This window comes from Corvus kubaryi, unplaced genomic scaffold (genome assembly GCF_017639235.1).
Source record: "Corvus kubaryi isolate FWS band 111438036 unplaced genomic scaffold, C.kubaryi_AGA036_p1.0 split1-37296, whole genome shotgun sequence".
Classification (NCBI taxonomy): domain Eukaryota; kingdom Metazoa; phylum Chordata; class Aves; order Passeriformes; family Corvidae; genus Corvus; species Corvus kubaryi.
In genome coordinates, this window is record NW_024582075.1 from 1,865,993 (window position 1) to 1,883,304 (window position 17,312).

Here is a 17,312-nt window from a genome sequence, read left to right on the forward strand (position 1 = left end):
CTCAAAGTTCTAACCACTAACGAAGAATTTCACCCTCTTCGGCTGTTCAAACACTCACATATCCAGCACAGTCACAAATGCAGATTGCAGATCAGCAACTGAGTTTTGCAGCAGTACATTCTTTGAGGATTTGCAGAACTGCATGGAGAGCCATAAAGCACTGGAGAGTCACACAAAGAAACTACTAAGCGGCTTATGAACGAGCTTCCACAAGAGATCAGGCACATCTGCAGAACTGTAAGTGATAAAGACACTAATCTCTTCCTTAGCTGATAGATTCAAAGAGCCCATCACCAAAATACTTAAGAAGCAACATTCTTCACTGCAAGATCAGGGCAACTTTCCTTTTGCCTGCAAGTTAGTTAATGCTTGTACAAATTCTTTAAAGACCTAGCAGGACCTCTTAAGCATGGAATGCTTAATCCTTTAATGCTGAGGAGAGTGGCTCTTTCCTTAAGGAAAGTCAGATCTAAGTAAGATCCTTCAGAACCAGCTGGCAGTCTCACTAGGACAGAAAATACATTGTTGTATACTTGTGTACATATAGAAACCAGGACTGAATATAGGAGGCAATTCTACAGAATATCCCGCTCTACCTAATCTACCACAGAACCTAAAATTCAGACTTATACTGAAGAAGAAAGTAGAATTTGCTCTTAATGTAACAGATTCACCCGCCCACCTGAAATCCAGAGTTGCCACATCAGCCAGTTTCCAAAAATGAACTTAGGTGAAGGTACTTTAACCCCTGGAAGCTGTGGCATATATGTACTTTTCAATTCAGATATTTGAAAAGCTCCCTTTGAGTCTAGAAAAGAGAAAGCACTGAATACCCTTCCACTTTCACCAATGCATGATGTAGCAGCTCTAGAACCAGCTATGCTGACTCCAGACCACCTCTGTCACCCAGGACAGGGCACCTTAAAGTACGCCACGGGGTTTGAGTGACGGATGCAAAACAATTATTACTATGTCTTTTTTAACGTACACTAAATTTAGTTTACAAAGCAAGACAGAGAATGACTTCCTTCAGAATTCCTGCAGAATTCCAGTGATGTAAATATCAGCATTGGAGATTTTTTCACTTCTCAATTTTATGGAAGCAATCTCCCTCAAAGCAGTTTATTTATTATGTTGCCATTCTGCAGGCCTATGTCTAGAAAAATTGTAATCTGTAAATATTTTAAAAAGATCTTCTGAGTGCTGTAATTTTTCAAGCATCATGATTGGTTTAAACCACCCTATTTATGGGAAAAGAATATTCATTTCTGTTGGTCCTGGTGAAACTTGTATTTTCCATGTTGCAGTTGGAGATCTAAAATACACTTAGGGAACATTATATTACACTATGCCTGTAATTAAAAAATGGATTTTGTTTTCTTTTTAAAATTTTTTTAAATTTTATTTTATTTGGATTCCAAACTGTTTCAAGAGCCAAAATTACAGCAATGGATTGATAGTGTAATATTTTCTTATGGAGGTTCTAGTAAGATTGAATTTATGATTTATCACACTGCACTACCCCCTAATCAACACAACTTCTGAAACTGCAACATCTCAGCAACATGTAAAACCCAGTTTTTACCAGTTTTTTTACCAGAACTGTTTACCAGTTCTGTCAGGGTCTGTGAAAGGGCTTTTTCCTTTGCTTTTGAATGGTAAAAAACATAAAGGATATCATATCAATGAGTGGACTTAACCAAAACAAAAACAACTGAACCAAAGGAAAACAAATTACATATCCTATCAAGCTATGAATAATGTTAAATAAGACCAGAAGCAGAATCTGGAACAATCAGTAATAAAACATAACATGCAAAATGGTGGGAAACCTGCCATTGATATATTTTGTAGCATTGAATGTACAAAGGCTCAAGTTTAAATTGTGCAGCTAGTAACTAGTTCACAGTACTTCCTCTGAGCTTTAAAAATATTTTCTTAAGGAGAACTAGCCAAAGAGTCTTCAAAGACATTTGTTTGAGTACTGGTAATTCAATGCTAACACCAAACCCAGGTTAAAATAATACATTCACATATAGATCTGGAGATTGTGTATGACACAATTTTCCACAGAAAATTATTATTGAGCAGAAACATCAGGAATTTAACAATTCTGTTCTTCAGTTATTTCAGAAGTGTGAAATCTGTCCAGAAAAGCTTTCTTAACAAACTAATCTTAAAAGACACTCATTTTTTTTTCTCTACTTCCTGCAAAATTTCAGGAAAAAAAACCCCACTACTATTTCAAAGTGTGACTCCCTGGAGAAAATGTACATACGATGTTTGCAATTACTAGGAAATATGCACTGCAAATTGAATTTATTACTTTACTAGTGAAAATTCAGCAGCTGAACTAACAAAATCAGGTTGAGTGTTGATTCTTTTTCCTAAGTACCTCTCATGTCAGTAAATTCTACAGCAGAAATAAATTTTATTTCATGTTACCTATCTGTTCTACCAATGCCAATGCAGGAAGTTCATAAATGTGAATCCTCAGGAGGCTTACATGCATCACTGAGAACAGTAAAATGAATGGTTACACATCTGCAGTCTGAACTTTGAGATGAATACAAGCAAATTGTGAATGCACATTTTTCAAATGATTGCGCCCATTATTTTCCGCTGACTCATGACTGTTGGCAGAAATGAATAATACATTTTAGTATGTAGAGATTCAACAATCACAAGTACAGACAGTATGTATGTGTATATATCCATCTTCTCTGCATAGGTAATAGTAATGCTATAGGTTTTAATCTGTTTTTTATACTTAAACATCCAATAATTTATAATGCAGAACTGTTAAATATATATAGAACACTGCATCAATCATGTAAAAGTACAAGTGCTGTTCAGTATTTCTGTAAATCCCCCATTAAACCTAGATTTGAGACTGAACCAAAGGCTTTTATGGATCAAGTCATGGCCACTTGGAACACTGAGAGACATAAAATGCTGTGTTAGTTCATGTCAAGATGATTTGCAGCTCACTTCATTATTTCAAAGAATATTAGTGACAGATACAGCGCATTCCACAATAAAGTGAGTGCTTATGCCCTTAAATTCAGGAGGCAACTGCTAAACAAGGACTGGGAAATCAGATGACCCGAGTCCTGAGATATTTTACACAACCAGTACACTGCTAATGTACATACAGAAAACACAGACTCTTGTGTAATTATTCAGTAACACCATCAAATAAGAAGGAATTAACTATTTGAATACTGATAATGTCTTGCTTTGCATGTCTACATTCTCTATTAGGCCTTGTAACATACCGTAAGCCACTTCTCAAGACATCAACCACTACATGTACTGTATGGAAATACACAGAAAAAATGAAAATTCAACCATTATATCCAAAATGGTGGCTGAAAGTGTAATTCATCTAAAACAACTTCAAGGCAGCACAAAACTTTACTAAAATAAAGAAACACCACAGAAGAAATTGTGCGTGTACACACTGCCCTCATTTTTACTTGAGCAACACTTTAGAGATGTGCATTTTAGGAGAATTAAGCAGAACATTCAAGAAATTATTGGTTTCATATGGTTCCAAATCAACTTCAGAATAAATTGATACAGAAAAATATGCATGATATTTTGATTTAACAACAGTTTACCCCAGGTACAATTTGAAAAGTACTGCACCGTAAAAGCGCTCACAATGTCTAGTCTTTTGGCAAAGGTAATGAGTATTGAACATCTGCAGGGCTGTTGTGAGTTCATGAACTACAGAAATAAAAAATATGCCTTCTTTTGGTAGCCTAGTTCTTATGCAAAAATCCAAAAATAATACACCCTGGTAACAGCCTCCACAAGGAACCAGATACTTGGCCCCAAAGTAAGACAGAGCAACATAGGGCTTATGGCAACTACTACTGCTAATGCAGGCTCCAGTACTCATGTTAGAAGGAAATCAAGCGTAGCAGAGCTCAGTCTTTCCAATCATGTGTTGGTTTGGGGGGAGGTGGAGGATTCTGTGTCAACGTCTTTAATAAAGCAGATGTGACTCATTGCACTCTCATTTAAAATCATAAACTGAGGTTTCTCTTCTTTCTCTGAATCAATGGCAGCAGCACTGGGGGCAGTAGCACTGGGGCAGCAATCCTTCCTAAGTTTTTGCTCAGTACAATAATTTCAATTAAATTATATTATTTGATACTGCAGCTTTGTGACACAAATCCTGACTTCAGTTTCTCTCCTTAATGTCTTACAACACCCTTATTCACCTTATCTTCTGCTGGTACTGACCACAGAAAAATATGGAATCAATTTAATAAGTATATCATCCCCATAAATCTTCCTAAGCTGCATTTTCTTTTCAGTGAAGAACACACTTCATTTGTAAGTGTTGTTTCAATAAACCAAGTAATCTAAAATATCTTTGCTTAACATATTTTTAATGTTGAAAGCAGCTGGTAGGTCATGTTGGGGTTTGAGTTTTTTTAAATTATTATTATTTTTACATGGATGAGAAAAAGGCATTTTTAAAACACTTCCTTGCATCTTTCCTTTTCCCATTTAAATTACTCAACCTAAATTCAATAATAGTCTGGTAGAATTTCAACACCTTGTAGTCCCATAGTGGCCTGCTAAATTATTTCTAGAAATATACTGGAAAAGAACTAATGCCAAACAGTACTCTCTTAAGTTTGCAACATTCAAATGTTGTATTTGAAGTTAGAAATTTAGAACTTGTCTCACTTACATTTCCTTGCCAAAATCCTGCATTCAGTCCCATGATGATTTTTTGCTTCATGTGAGCTTTAGTTATAAATTCAAGGGAAAACTCCTATGTAAGTAGATTCTCTGCTTCCAGGGTCACAATAAGCCAAGTGTATCCACCATTCGTGTGCTCTCTTGTGGAAGGCCTGTTTTCTCGACAACAAGGTTTAAACCACTTTCCTATTCTGTCTTCCAACTGCACCCTTTTTATTCTCTCTCCTTTTATATTTTTTCACATTTGGGCTGTCAATTCCACTGTCCCATCCTTTGTGCCCTGAAACTGACTAGAATACCTAAGAGCCAAACTCCAGCAAACTGTGATACTCCAAATTTCGAAGTGAAATTTCACAGTCAGGATAGGGGGCAGCAGGATGTGAGCCAACCTCATGCACAGCACATCACACAGAGCATTCATCTCTGGACATGGTGCCCATGGGCCAAAAGAACCAAACCCTTAACCCAAAAAACCAAACCTTGAACTCAAAAAACTCACTCAGAAGAACTTACTCCCCTGGTCACTCAGACCAACCCACTTTCATTTGAGACTACTTGATGAATAAAATTAATTTGACAAATACTATATGCATATATCATAGGTATTTACTTTTAAAGCAAAAAATATTGAAAGAAATTATTATTTTTACTGCAAACATGAACTTTTCTCTGAATTAAAAATGACACTTGACCACTAACATCTATGCAAATATATTCATTTTGATAAAATGAAAATGAAGGCAATAGGGAAATGTCACAATTTTTCATACTTTATTCTATAGACATAGCCTATGATGTTGTTTTCAAAAATTCTTAAAAGTTAAGTGGAAACTACTGTAAATTTAAGCACTGTCAAAAATTTCAGGTAAAATTTAGTGGAAACTGGAATATTTAGTGAAAATCAGCTAAATTATTCTTGAGAGACATCGATGCCCCTAAGATCAGAATGCTGTCTTCTGAAACTGTCATTATTTTCTAATTTGAGAAACAGATTGCAACTGCACCTCTGCAGCTATACAATGCTATCCTATATAGAGCACTGCAATCCAACATTATTTGTTTAAAATATTGTGGGCAGCAGATACAACCAACACTGGTGCTCAGTTGTGCAGCTATTAGTACTGTGATAAAATGTGGGATGAGGTGGCAGAAGTGCCACCTATGGAAGTAGTACTATTATTTTAAGCTGAAATTTCAAAGTGCCTTCAGAGATTCCTAAATCTGATTTCCTTTACAAAAGAAAAACTAAAACTATGTTAAAAAAATGAACCCCGCTACATCAAAAATTATAATGTTACAAAATTTATGCATGAGCACGTTCATTTGCTTGTACTCATTTTGATGAAGGGACTAACTGGAGGATCCCACTTCAATGCTTTGCAAAAGGTGATCTGTCTTATGCAGAGCACAACCAAGCTACTCAGAAGTATCAGGTGTGCATTTTCATTTCTTGTGTTGGCCCATGCAGCATTTTACTAGCTTAAATTTCATTAAAATTTTAGATAGCCTAAGCCCTATAGTGAGTGGGAGATATGTATATCCTTGCAGCTTTTTTCAAGGATGCCCATCAGTAACGTCCAAGTGTTTCGCAAACATTCCTCAGTCACAGTCTTACAGGATGACAAAACATTATTATCCCCATCCAGAAGCTGGAAACAAAGGTGCTTACAGGAAGCCACAGAAAAACACAGCAGAAGGGCCAGAATGAGAAACATGGGAGCACACAGGTGTTCCTGTTTATCTGTCCACATCTCCAGACTGTACTGATCACTGCCAGAAGCAAGAGGTGGCTCTCTCTGCAGTTCATTTACTGCATATATCTGACACCAAAAGCTTCAATGTAGAAAGCCTAAATATGAAAGCACACATTTTTCATGGCTACAGCCATGTCATGTTTTGGCTTGTGCTTAGCAGCCTGCAAGGCTACCATCACAGAGGCAGAGACACAGGCTATTCACTGTAGCCTTGTGTGTATGAATGATAACAATGTCTCTTCTTTTCACAGTGTTTCACAGAATCACAAAACAGCTGAGGTTGGAAAGGAGTTCTGGAGGTCATCTAGTCCAACCCCCCTGCCTATGCAACATCAGCTAGAGTCCTATTACCCAGGACTGCATCCATGTGTCTTTTGAGTATATCCAAGACTGGAGGCTCCACCACCTCGCTGAGAAATTTGTGCCTGTGTTTGGTCACCATGATAAAGTGTTTCCTCAGCAAGGCTCCTGATGACATCAAGCTGAGAACTGCAGTTGACACTCCTGAAGGATGGGATGCCATCCAAAGGGACCTGGACAGGCTCGAGATAAGGGCACATGGGCTCAAGATGAAGTTTAACAAGAGCAAGTGCAAGGTGCTGCACCTGGGTCAGGGCAATCCCCATAATCAATCCAGGCTGGGGGATGAAGGGATTGAAAGCACCCTCAAGGAGAAAGACTTGGGGGTGCTGGTGGATGAGAGGCTGGACATGACCCAGCCATGTGCACTCACAGCCCAGAAAGTCAAATGTGTCCTGGGCTGCATCCAAAGCAGCGTGGGCAGCAGGGCGAGGGAGGGGATTCTGCCCCTCTGCTGTGGTGAGACCCCACTGCAGCATCCAGCTCTGGGGTCCTCAGCACAGGAAAGACACGGACCTGTCAGATCTAGCCCAGAAGGGGGTCACAAAGGTGATAAGAGGGATAGAACATGTTTCCTAAGAGAATTGGGACTATTGAGCTTGGAGAAGGCTCTGAGGAGACCTCATTGTGGCCTTTGGTACCTGAAGAAGGCCTACAACAAAGCTGGAGAGGTGTTTTATACAATGCCTTGTAGAAATAAAACAAGGGGCAATGGTTTCAAACCAGGCAGTTTATTTTGGGTATTAGGAAGATATCCTTTATGGTGGGGCTGGTGAGGCACTGGAACAGGTTGTCCAGAGAAGTAGTGGATGTCCCATCCCCTGGAAGTGTTCAAGGCCAGGTTGGATGAGGCTCTGAGCAACCTGGTCTAGTGGAAGGTGTCCCTGTCCATGGCAGGGAAGCTGAAACTAGATGCTATATAAGGTTTCTTCCAACTCAAAGCATTCTATAAAGATTGTTTCTTAACACTGTTGTCTATGCACTTTCCAGCTCCATTAGCAAATGAGCCAAGGGCATCCACTGAACATCCTTGCGACCTGCCACAAAGCGCAAAAGCAAGGACATCATGAAGCGGCTCTCACCTTTTTTTAATTTAGGAACACCTTACTTTGTAACCATCACAGATGTCTTAACTATTCATGGAATCTCTACTTAATGTTTGGTTGGTTTTTCCAAGGAGCCCCAACCAGAAGAAGACAGAATTCTCCACTTCCAGGACACAATGAACTATCTGTGTAGAGAGCAGCCCCAGCATTATGCAGGATTACCAAAAGGCCTGAGGAGGACTAAGTACACCATGGCAGATACTCTGAGCCTCATAGTTTGAAGGTACTGGAGCTGTTCAACATAAAGAACGAATCCTTTTTATAACAAAAACATTAGGCACTATTTGAGTGCCACATTACAGAAAGATGATGTTACTGTCAATTTGGAGTTCCTTACTATATTTTCTTCTCATTTTATAGGTGAAAAGAATTAGATAATTTATTCAAGATCATACGTGGCTGAAACCAGGCTTAGATTGCATTCTTGCGCAGCACCCAGTGAACTAAGGCTGTTCTTTTTCCTCAGAAAGGTGTCAGGGACAGGAGTAAGAAACACTTCTTTTAAAGAACTGTTTGATGAAAGATGAGAGAATATTTTATTTATTTCAGTTTAACCATTTATCTAGAAACAAAATATTTTCTTGGCAGACAAATAAGCTGCAGCATTCTACCAGGCTGAAAAGCTCAGCTTCACCTTACTCCTCTACAGCGTTATCTCATGTCAGAGTAACATATGCTTTGTTAGAGTCTATTTTGTATTCCTCTTTGTCTGACAGTACTTGCTTTTATGCAAAATATTTTTGTGGCATGAAAAAAATTGCACTAGTTAATCCTTTTATGCCCTAACTTTTAAGCCATGTTTTCTCCCTTGTGTTTGTTAAATAGCATGATAATTGCACAGTAAAAGAACTGGATACTTGACAGATGTTTTCAGATATATCCTCAGATACAGATCAATTTTACTGTTTTTTGCAGGGTTTGGGGTTTTTTTTTGGTTGGTTGGTTGATTGGTTTAGAATGAGGAAAGAAAGTCAGTTTCTGAAAAAAAAAAATTTACTACAATCTGATGAGGATGTTTGTTGTCAAACTTGACTCATAAAACATAGTATCTTAATAAGAAGGTTCACTGACTTCACTGACAAGCATATAGAGTAGCTTAACAATTAATCTGACAAACCAAAAATAACCCATATTACATAAATTAAAAAATAAAAAAAAATCCCCAACCAACAAAAAAACTCCCACAAACCAAAATAAGAAACACTTAACAGTGCAGGGATCTTCCCTGAAATGTTCAAAATATATAAACATTCCTTCTCTTAAAAATAATTCAAATCCTTTAAACAGAGTTGGATTGTATTTTATATATTACAGTGACCTTACTCTTATTGCTGGTATTTCATATCATTCATAAAATGTCACCTTTTTTTCCCCCCATAATTGTACTCTAGAGTCAACAGACCATTTTAAAATGTTCAGTGTTTAACATTGCTCCTTTAACCTGGTCTCTCATCTGGATTTTAACACTTGCAAAAATGTATGGCCTGGATATGATGGTTCTTTAAGGCTAAACTTATCAAATTTGGAATAGGGACTATAAAATTTACTTTTGGAGTAGACATTTGCCAGAAGTCTCTCTGACACTCCATTGCCCTTTGTATAATTCCTTACAGAGGGGAATTAAATAGTGAAATAGTCAGTTAAACTATGTGGAAAAGCAGACTATCTCAATACAAGGCATAAGGGATACATGCCCAGGTGCAGAGCATCTACCAACAATGTTGCAGGAGGCATGAAGTGGGCATGTAGTCGTGAATTTATGTCAGCACGTGTAGGCATATTCACGACAGTGCAAATCTAGAGAGGACAGTTAAAAATAGCAGTGGAGACAGATGAAAGCAGGCTTCAGCATGGTTTAATAATCTGTCCAGAAGGCTTGGAAAGCCCTCTCTTAAGTCTAGGCTGGCATGTCTTCACATCACATACAGATCAAAGCCATTACAGAGCTGTCTGCATGTCCTGCAATCACAATACTCGACTGCAGTGTAGACACATCCAGAAATAGTGCTACTGTAGATATGTTCATCTAAAAACTCCATTTGGAAAAAGCAAAGCCTGGAAGCATACTGTAAAGCATATGGGACCTGATGAGGAACATATGCTGGAGAGAGTGTCCATTTTGCTAAATTCCATTAGCTGTGCTAACTCTTCCCTCTACACAACCTGTTTCCTTTGTACTCCTGGAGGACTTCCTTTGTACTCCTGTAACATGCGTTGGTTGGCCTTTCCTGTGGGGATTCACAGAGTCAGGCCAGATTAACTTGAACCTTTAAGTACAGGAGTTCACCCAGCTATACTGTCTGATGAAGAGACACCGTACACTCTACAGGCAGCTGGGGGCAACCATGCGCATGTAAACAGCACTCATTCCTCTCCATACCAACTCAGTACCAATGCTGGATTTGGAATCCCTAACCCAAGCAGGGGTATTAGTGACCTGCTGGTTCAGGGCCAGTCATCTCAGAAGAACATCAAGACACCAACAATGCCTTTATCTATTAGTGCTGCTATCAGGAGCAGAACTTACTGTGATGCAGAAACCCAGAGCTGATAGAGTCCTTCAAATTCAGGACCTACTCTCCTTAAACAGTGGTCTGCTGCATGGCAGCAACACCACATCCTCTACCGGCTACAAACTACAAACCACAACAGACACTACATCCTCTAAAGGATGGCTTACTACCACTTGTCCAGCAAGTGACCAAAGGGATCCATGCATGTTCTTAAACTGACTGCATAATGAATGAGTCTCTGGGAAGATTTTGTGTGCATTTTGCTAAATCACAACCAGAAGACAAGTTAAGGAGGAATGCAGTTATTCAGCACACTTTGCTGCCTTACCAGGAGAGTATAAAGACACACAAGAAATAGTGTTGACTCAGTTAAAGATCTGTTAGGAATTGGACCACAGCAGCAAGGATTACATACAGGCTAATTTACCATGAGAAGAATCAAGCTAGTGAAACACAAAGTTTTGGGTGCAGGGATAAACACTCTGCGCTGCTGCCTGTCTCTTTGTGGACACCCTGAGCACGTGCACCGTTGTGCTCCAATTAGTTGTCTGGACCTGAGCATCTCAGCACTCAAACACAGCAAAACCTCCTGTCACCAGGCAGTGCTGTTCCAGCAAATTCCACCAAACTGGGAGGAGCTGCTGCCTTCCTTGAAGGGATGCCCTGCAGACACCTTGACAAATTAGAGGGCTGGGCAATCACGAACCACATGAAGTTTAACAAGGGCAAGAGCTAGATTCTGCACTCCGGACAGGGCAGCTCTGGATGTAAGGACAGACTGGGAGGCTGAAGAAGGAATGAGAGGTCCCATGGAACAGGATCTGATGGTTCTGATCAATAGCAAGTTGACTATGAGTCTACAGTATGCCCTGACAGCCGAAAGGCCCAACCATATCCTGGGAAGAATTTCCTTTACCTTATAAATGTCAGTTTGGTACCTACATGAGCACTATTCTCAGTTCTTGTCAACAAAAGAACAATACATCACATCCTGGGGTGCATCAGGCACAGCATTGCCAGCCGGGCAAGGGAGGGGATTGTCCTGCTCTGCTCTGCTCTGCACTGGGGCAGCCTCACCTCAAGTGCTGGGGGCAGGTCTGGGTGCCACAACACAGAAAAGCCACTGAGCTGTTAGAGGGTGTCCAAAGGAGGGCACGAGGATGGTGAAGGGCCTTGAGGGGAAGCCGTGTGAGGAGTGGCTGAGGTCACTTGGTCTGTTCAGCCTGGAGAAGAGGAGACTGAGGGGAGACCTCACTGCAGCTACAACTTCCTTGTGAGGGGAAGAGGAGGGGCAGGCACTGATCTGGTCTCACTGGTGACCAGTGACAGGACCCAAGGCAATGGCCTGAAGTTGTGCCAGGGGAAGTTTAGACTGGATATTAGGAAAAGGCTCTTCACACAGAGGGTGGAGGTTCTTCATCCAGGCAAGTGTCACAGCACCAAGCTTGTCAGAGTTTCAATGTTAACGAAAAGCTAATAATTAATGATGTAAGTATACCTCATTTTCCTGGTGATTCCATTCTGTAACTCAAGATAAGTTTTTGCCCATGTCCTAGCAACAAGCACAAATATTGTGCTTTATCCAGAGTTCAGTGTATGAGTGTGCAAAATGGTAATATCCTAGAAATTAACATATTTTGGACACATACCTTAAGACTCTTTCCATGTAACAAGAGGAGAAATGAGTACACTTAGCACAGCAGAATGTGGGTCAGGGAATGTGACACAGCTTATTTACCTTACTAGCACTCTTCTGCTTCTGTGTGCAGTATATTTCCCAGATATATTCTGCTTCATTTTGTTTGGTGCCTTTTTTTGGTTTGCTTTTAGAAGCATCTTGGAGACAGCTTTTACAAATATTCAAATAAGTGTCTCAACAAGCTGACAACTTCAATATTTAAAACCTTGACCCCATTCAAAAGCAGCTCTTGGGATCTTAATAAATTTACTACTGTGACTCAACTGGAACTGACAGCATAGCATACAAAAGGCAGAACATTTACATCCGAATTTTAGTAAAAGACAACACAAGGTATGTATGTGCACATACAAGCAGTTAAAGGTATTTCCTAATTCTAAAAAAAAAAAGGCCAGTCAGTATAGCGAGATCCTGCAAAAGAACTACATGGATGAGTAACTTGTGGAGCACTACAGCTCCAAATAACAATCGCATGCATGCCTCTGTCATGCACATCACAGATTCACAGAATGGCTGGGGTTGGAAGGGACCTCTGGAGATCATTGAATCCAATCCCCCTGATAAAGCAGGCTCACCCAGAGCAGGCTGCACAGGATCATGTCCAGGCTGGTCCAGGAAGGAGACCTCACAACCTCTCTGGGCCGCCTGTTCCAACAAAGCTATGTAGCACAGCCTGATTTTTACTCACAGATATAAACAAGTTGGTTAAAATTGGGGGGGGGGCCCTTGAAGGGAAGTACTAAGTTCCTGATTAGAATTTAATTTTAAATGGAAAGTTCCAGGTTGATACAGTAACAATAAAACAGACGGGGGGAGAAGGGGGAGGATTTATATATGAGGAGGTCATGTAGTACACTGTATTGAGTTTAAAAGATAAGACAGACAATGCTTTTTTCTCTGGTATAAACAAAAATAATGCCAGCAGTTTGACTGCAAACAAGAACTGAGGAGGAAATTGAACCAAAAAGGAAATGCTTACAGCAAACCTCACAAACTTAATGCTGTGTTTTAACCAGAAAAAATACACTTTCAAGTGCTGCTTCATAATTCTTTAAAAAGTGCAAATCAACCATATTCATATTCAAAATAAATTGTTTTGTAAACACTCCTTAACATACAAGAAAACGTACCTAACAAAGGATTGCCCCAGTTGCCAAACTGTGACGGCTGAATTTTACTTTTCTTTGATACCTCTAAGACCTTCAGATCTCTGAATCACTTGGAGCTTTATTGTAGAAGATGAAATCACAGTTCCACCTTAGACAGGTAAATAGCAGACGATATTTCTACCACAAAAATTATTTTCCCTCCTCAGTTTAAAACTCTCTTAGGGATTCAAATCAATAAAGTATCTGATGCATATGTTCTATTTTCTTGTTTCCAATGGTTCCACTGTGCATATAAATCTATTGTAGAACCACATTTGCATTTAAAGAGAAATTCCCTTGTGTTTACTATGCACCTGCTCCATGTAAGCCTATCTTCTCTACCTCCTTTGAGGATCAACAGATCTGCCAGAAAAAGAGGGAGCGCAGACACAACACTACTCCAAGTCCTCTTGCCAATTATCTAAGCACCATTTCCTTCAGTTTAGTTTAGTTATGGTCCCATTCTGACAAGAGCTGAAAAGAATTACTTTATGCCCTTCCAAAATCCAATGGTTCTCAACTTTTTCTAACACATTTTTCATTTTGACAACGAACATATACATTTCAACTGTAAAAACTACTGTTATTTGCTAAGCAACACACAGTAAGGCATTGGCAAACGGATTACCTACAGACTTTCACATGAAAAATATAAGCTTTTCTTTATTTTACTTGGCATTAATTTTAATTATCATGGCTGTATAAGGAAGGATGAGAATATTCTCCTCTTGACCCTGAAAAGAGATGCAGGTTTATTCCAGTAAAATTGAAATTAAAAAAAAATTGTTCCCTGCTCTTCCCCTCCTTGGTCATGAGTGAAACTCATGAGTTGCTCCTGGAGCTTCATCCACACAATCAGACAAGGGTGCAAATAAAGCTCTGCTACACACCTCATCTAGTCAGCTGACATGTTTAAATGCCAGATGAGGGAGACAACTTGCTGCATTCCACAAAGGGTGCTGGAACTACTGGTCTTTGTGCTTGTGAGGTACAGCATCACCACTCCCTGACAAGTACCATCACTCCTGCACCACTGCCAACAGGACTTTTGCACTGCTGTCCATGACAGACAAGTCACCCCATGGGACTGCCTCTGGCTGTGTGCTTCCCCTTTCTTGCCAGCATCTCCTCGCACATGGAGGTAATGCTACTTGCAGGTCTCCATTTCAGAGCATAGAAGCCAAAGTGGCCACAGCAGGGCTGTCACACTTGCCCCTTCCTGCTTCTAATCAAGGACAGAGCTGCTGTGGAAATAGGTATATGTCTGAGATACCCTGGAAGGGGACTGTGAGAAAGAGAGCTGTGCCAATGCAGCTGGTATTCCACCTCAAGTGTGTGCGTGGGATGACGACTTCTTGCACCTGTGGAGTCCACATGGGAACAGATTTCAGCTCCCAGGAAAACTGGACAGTTGGGAAGCAGAGGGACATTTCATAGTTTTTCAAGCTCTGCTGATGCCCAGTTACAAAATATGTAATATTTGGGATCATGGTTTTGCAACTATGAAAAAAATGACTTATCACTTATTCACAGTACTCCATGAAGGGACTGAATCTCCAAAGATACCATTCAGTCACCTTGTCCAAGCAGTCTAATTTTACATGCAGCTCTTTGTAAACTCAGATGTTGGCCCCAAAGAGCTCATGGCACACTTACTTGTTGTGTTGCTGTCATTAGAGAAAAAAATACTAAGACAAGCAGCTTCTAGCTAATGTAAGTTACGGTCTTCTACAGAACTTCCTTACCTGAAAGACTGCCCACTTGCTTATGCCAAAATGCCACTTAAATGCATTTTGAGTAGCCTGTACTGGACTGCTTGCTCAAAGAAGAAGGAGTTTTTCCAGGGTCCTCAGATTTGGAGGTAACTCTTCACTGGGCCAGTCCTCTGAGGTAGTTCTATTTTACCCACTTTTTCAACAAGCTACAAGTGACACATATGCTTTCTGCAGCACACTGAGTTAATGACACAGACCAGAAATCACAAACACCTGAAAAGTAAGTGAACTACCAGTTTAAGGCAGTGTAAGCAACTGTGTTAAGCGGAATGGTCAGTTTGCTTAAGTCAGTATTTGACACATGAAAACATGCAGAAATTAAGCATACCACACCTCGCAAAAGGAGCCCACACTACAGGCCTTTTCACACTTGGGCTAACTGTGCTAAGGCATACCTGAAGGAAAAGTTACAATTTTGTAAGTACAGTGATGAGGTGTCTTCTTGACAACAGGTCAAATTCTATTGTTTTATTCAGATGAAAAGCGCTTCTCACTGTGTTTGAACTACCTCTTGAGCAGCCCCCCGAAGCCTGCTCTTGAAAACAGTTTTTCAGCTTACCTGCAAGATCTTCAAAATATGGCTCCAGTATTGCACGAGGCATTTTGCAGGCTTAGCAGTATGAAGGGAGAAGTGGCTCACCAAGTTCACCAACCATGAGCTCACCCATGAGCTATTTGCAGAGGATTTTAGGGCGAAGAAACTCATGTTTATGGGTGGTAGTAAGGCAACAGGTCATGCTTTTTATGGCTTGCTGGAAGCACATAGAGTACACATAATTCCTAAATTCAGTAAGGGCAGGACACTATTAAAGTCTGCTACAGTGCACTGCAAAAAGTTTAAATGCATGCCCATAATTCAACATAATTCCTGGCTGCAGGATCAGTGCTATTCGCACAAAATACAAAATTATTTTGATTTCTGAATCCTATGATTGTATACCTTTCTTCAGCTACTTAAATAATGGAAAAGGGTCCAACAGTCAAGTGATCTGCTTCAGAATAATTTTTTAAAAACTTTTTTTCAGTTACCTTTTGCTGTTAAGATTGCTGGGGTATAAAACGAGGCTAAGATGTTAAGATTTTCCATGGAAGCACAGGCACTAGCAGTTTTTTGGTGGGGTTTAGGGTGAGGGACTTTTTGAGGAGCAGTTGTGACTGATTAATCTCTGTAAGAGATGTGGCTTTAAGCCAACCATTGAAAGTGCTGTGAGGTGATAACACTGACAATGGAGACTGAGTCTGTTTAGGTGCTGGTTTGTATCCAGTACCATCACGACGTGATCCTCGAGCTCTTCTTCATATAAATTGCATTTGCTCACATTAAACGCTCACTGATGCGGGTATGAAAAAGGTTTGATCCCTGCTGCTGTAAAAACACGATTTTGGATTGACTGCAGTATAAGCCTTGGAGCATATTTCTACTAGACAACTTGGTATTTGTTTCCCCACAGTTACAAACATGCAACTCCTACTTGATTTTCTTCCAGATTTCGGCTTGCCCGGCGGGACAAGAGGGTGCTGACGGCCGGGTGCCCGCCGGTACGCCCGGCTCCGAGCAGAGCAGCGGCAGATCAGCGTCGGCTCCGAGTGTCAGCGGCTCACACTGCGCTACAGGGGCTTCGCGGCGGCACTTCGCAGGGCTGACATCACGTATGTGCTCAGCCCCAGCAAACCCCCCGCGTTCAGCCCTGATTTCATGCGGAAAGCACTTCCCCGGGGCGGGCTAACGGGGGCCGGGGCCGGGGCTCGCCCCCCGCCGCCGCTCCCGCCCGTCGCCCGCGTCCCCCGCCGCCCGGGCAGCCCCGCTCCGGCTCCGCGGGGACGCCTCGGCAGGGGCAGCGCCTCCAGCGACACCCGCACCCCCGCGGGGCTCCCCGCGCTCGGCTCCGCGCCCCCTCTCCCGCCGCCCCGGGGGCAGCGCTGTCGGCGGCAACAAAGCCCCGTCCGCTCCGCTCCCCTCTCCTCACCTCACCCCTGCGCTCCGCTCAGCCGCGGCCGTTCCACGGCAGCCGGGGGTGATGGAGACGGGGGAAGGACCCAGGTGCCGCCTCTCGGCTGCCGCCTCCCGCCACTCCCCGCCGGTGTAGGCAGCGCTCCGGCTCCCGCCGCCCCGCCCTCCGCCCCTGCCCTGCCACCGGGCAGCGGCCGGGAGGAGGAGGAGGAGGAGGAGAGGGCGAGGGAAGGAGGGAGTGAGGGAAGGAGGGAGGGGGCGGCCCCGCCCGGCCCTGCTGCGTC

At 41.5% G+C, this 17,312-nt stretch overlaps 1 protein-coding gene across 2 annotated transcripts in view; it reads right to left on the reverse strand.

Moving 5' to 3' along the window:
- The window catches only part of LOC121657311 (synuclein alpha interacting protein), an 87,793-nt gene extending 70,592 nt beyond the window's left edge, over nucleotides 1-17,201 (reverse strand). For both annotated transcript variants that reach the window (XM_042012837.1, XM_042012836.1), the window contains exon 1: nucleotides 17,045-17,201. The gene's annotated coding sequence lies outside the window, so the exon portion shown is untranslated. The remainder of the gene's footprint in view (nucleotides 1-17,044) is intronic.
- Nucleotides 17,202-17,312: the final 111 nt, after the last annotated feature.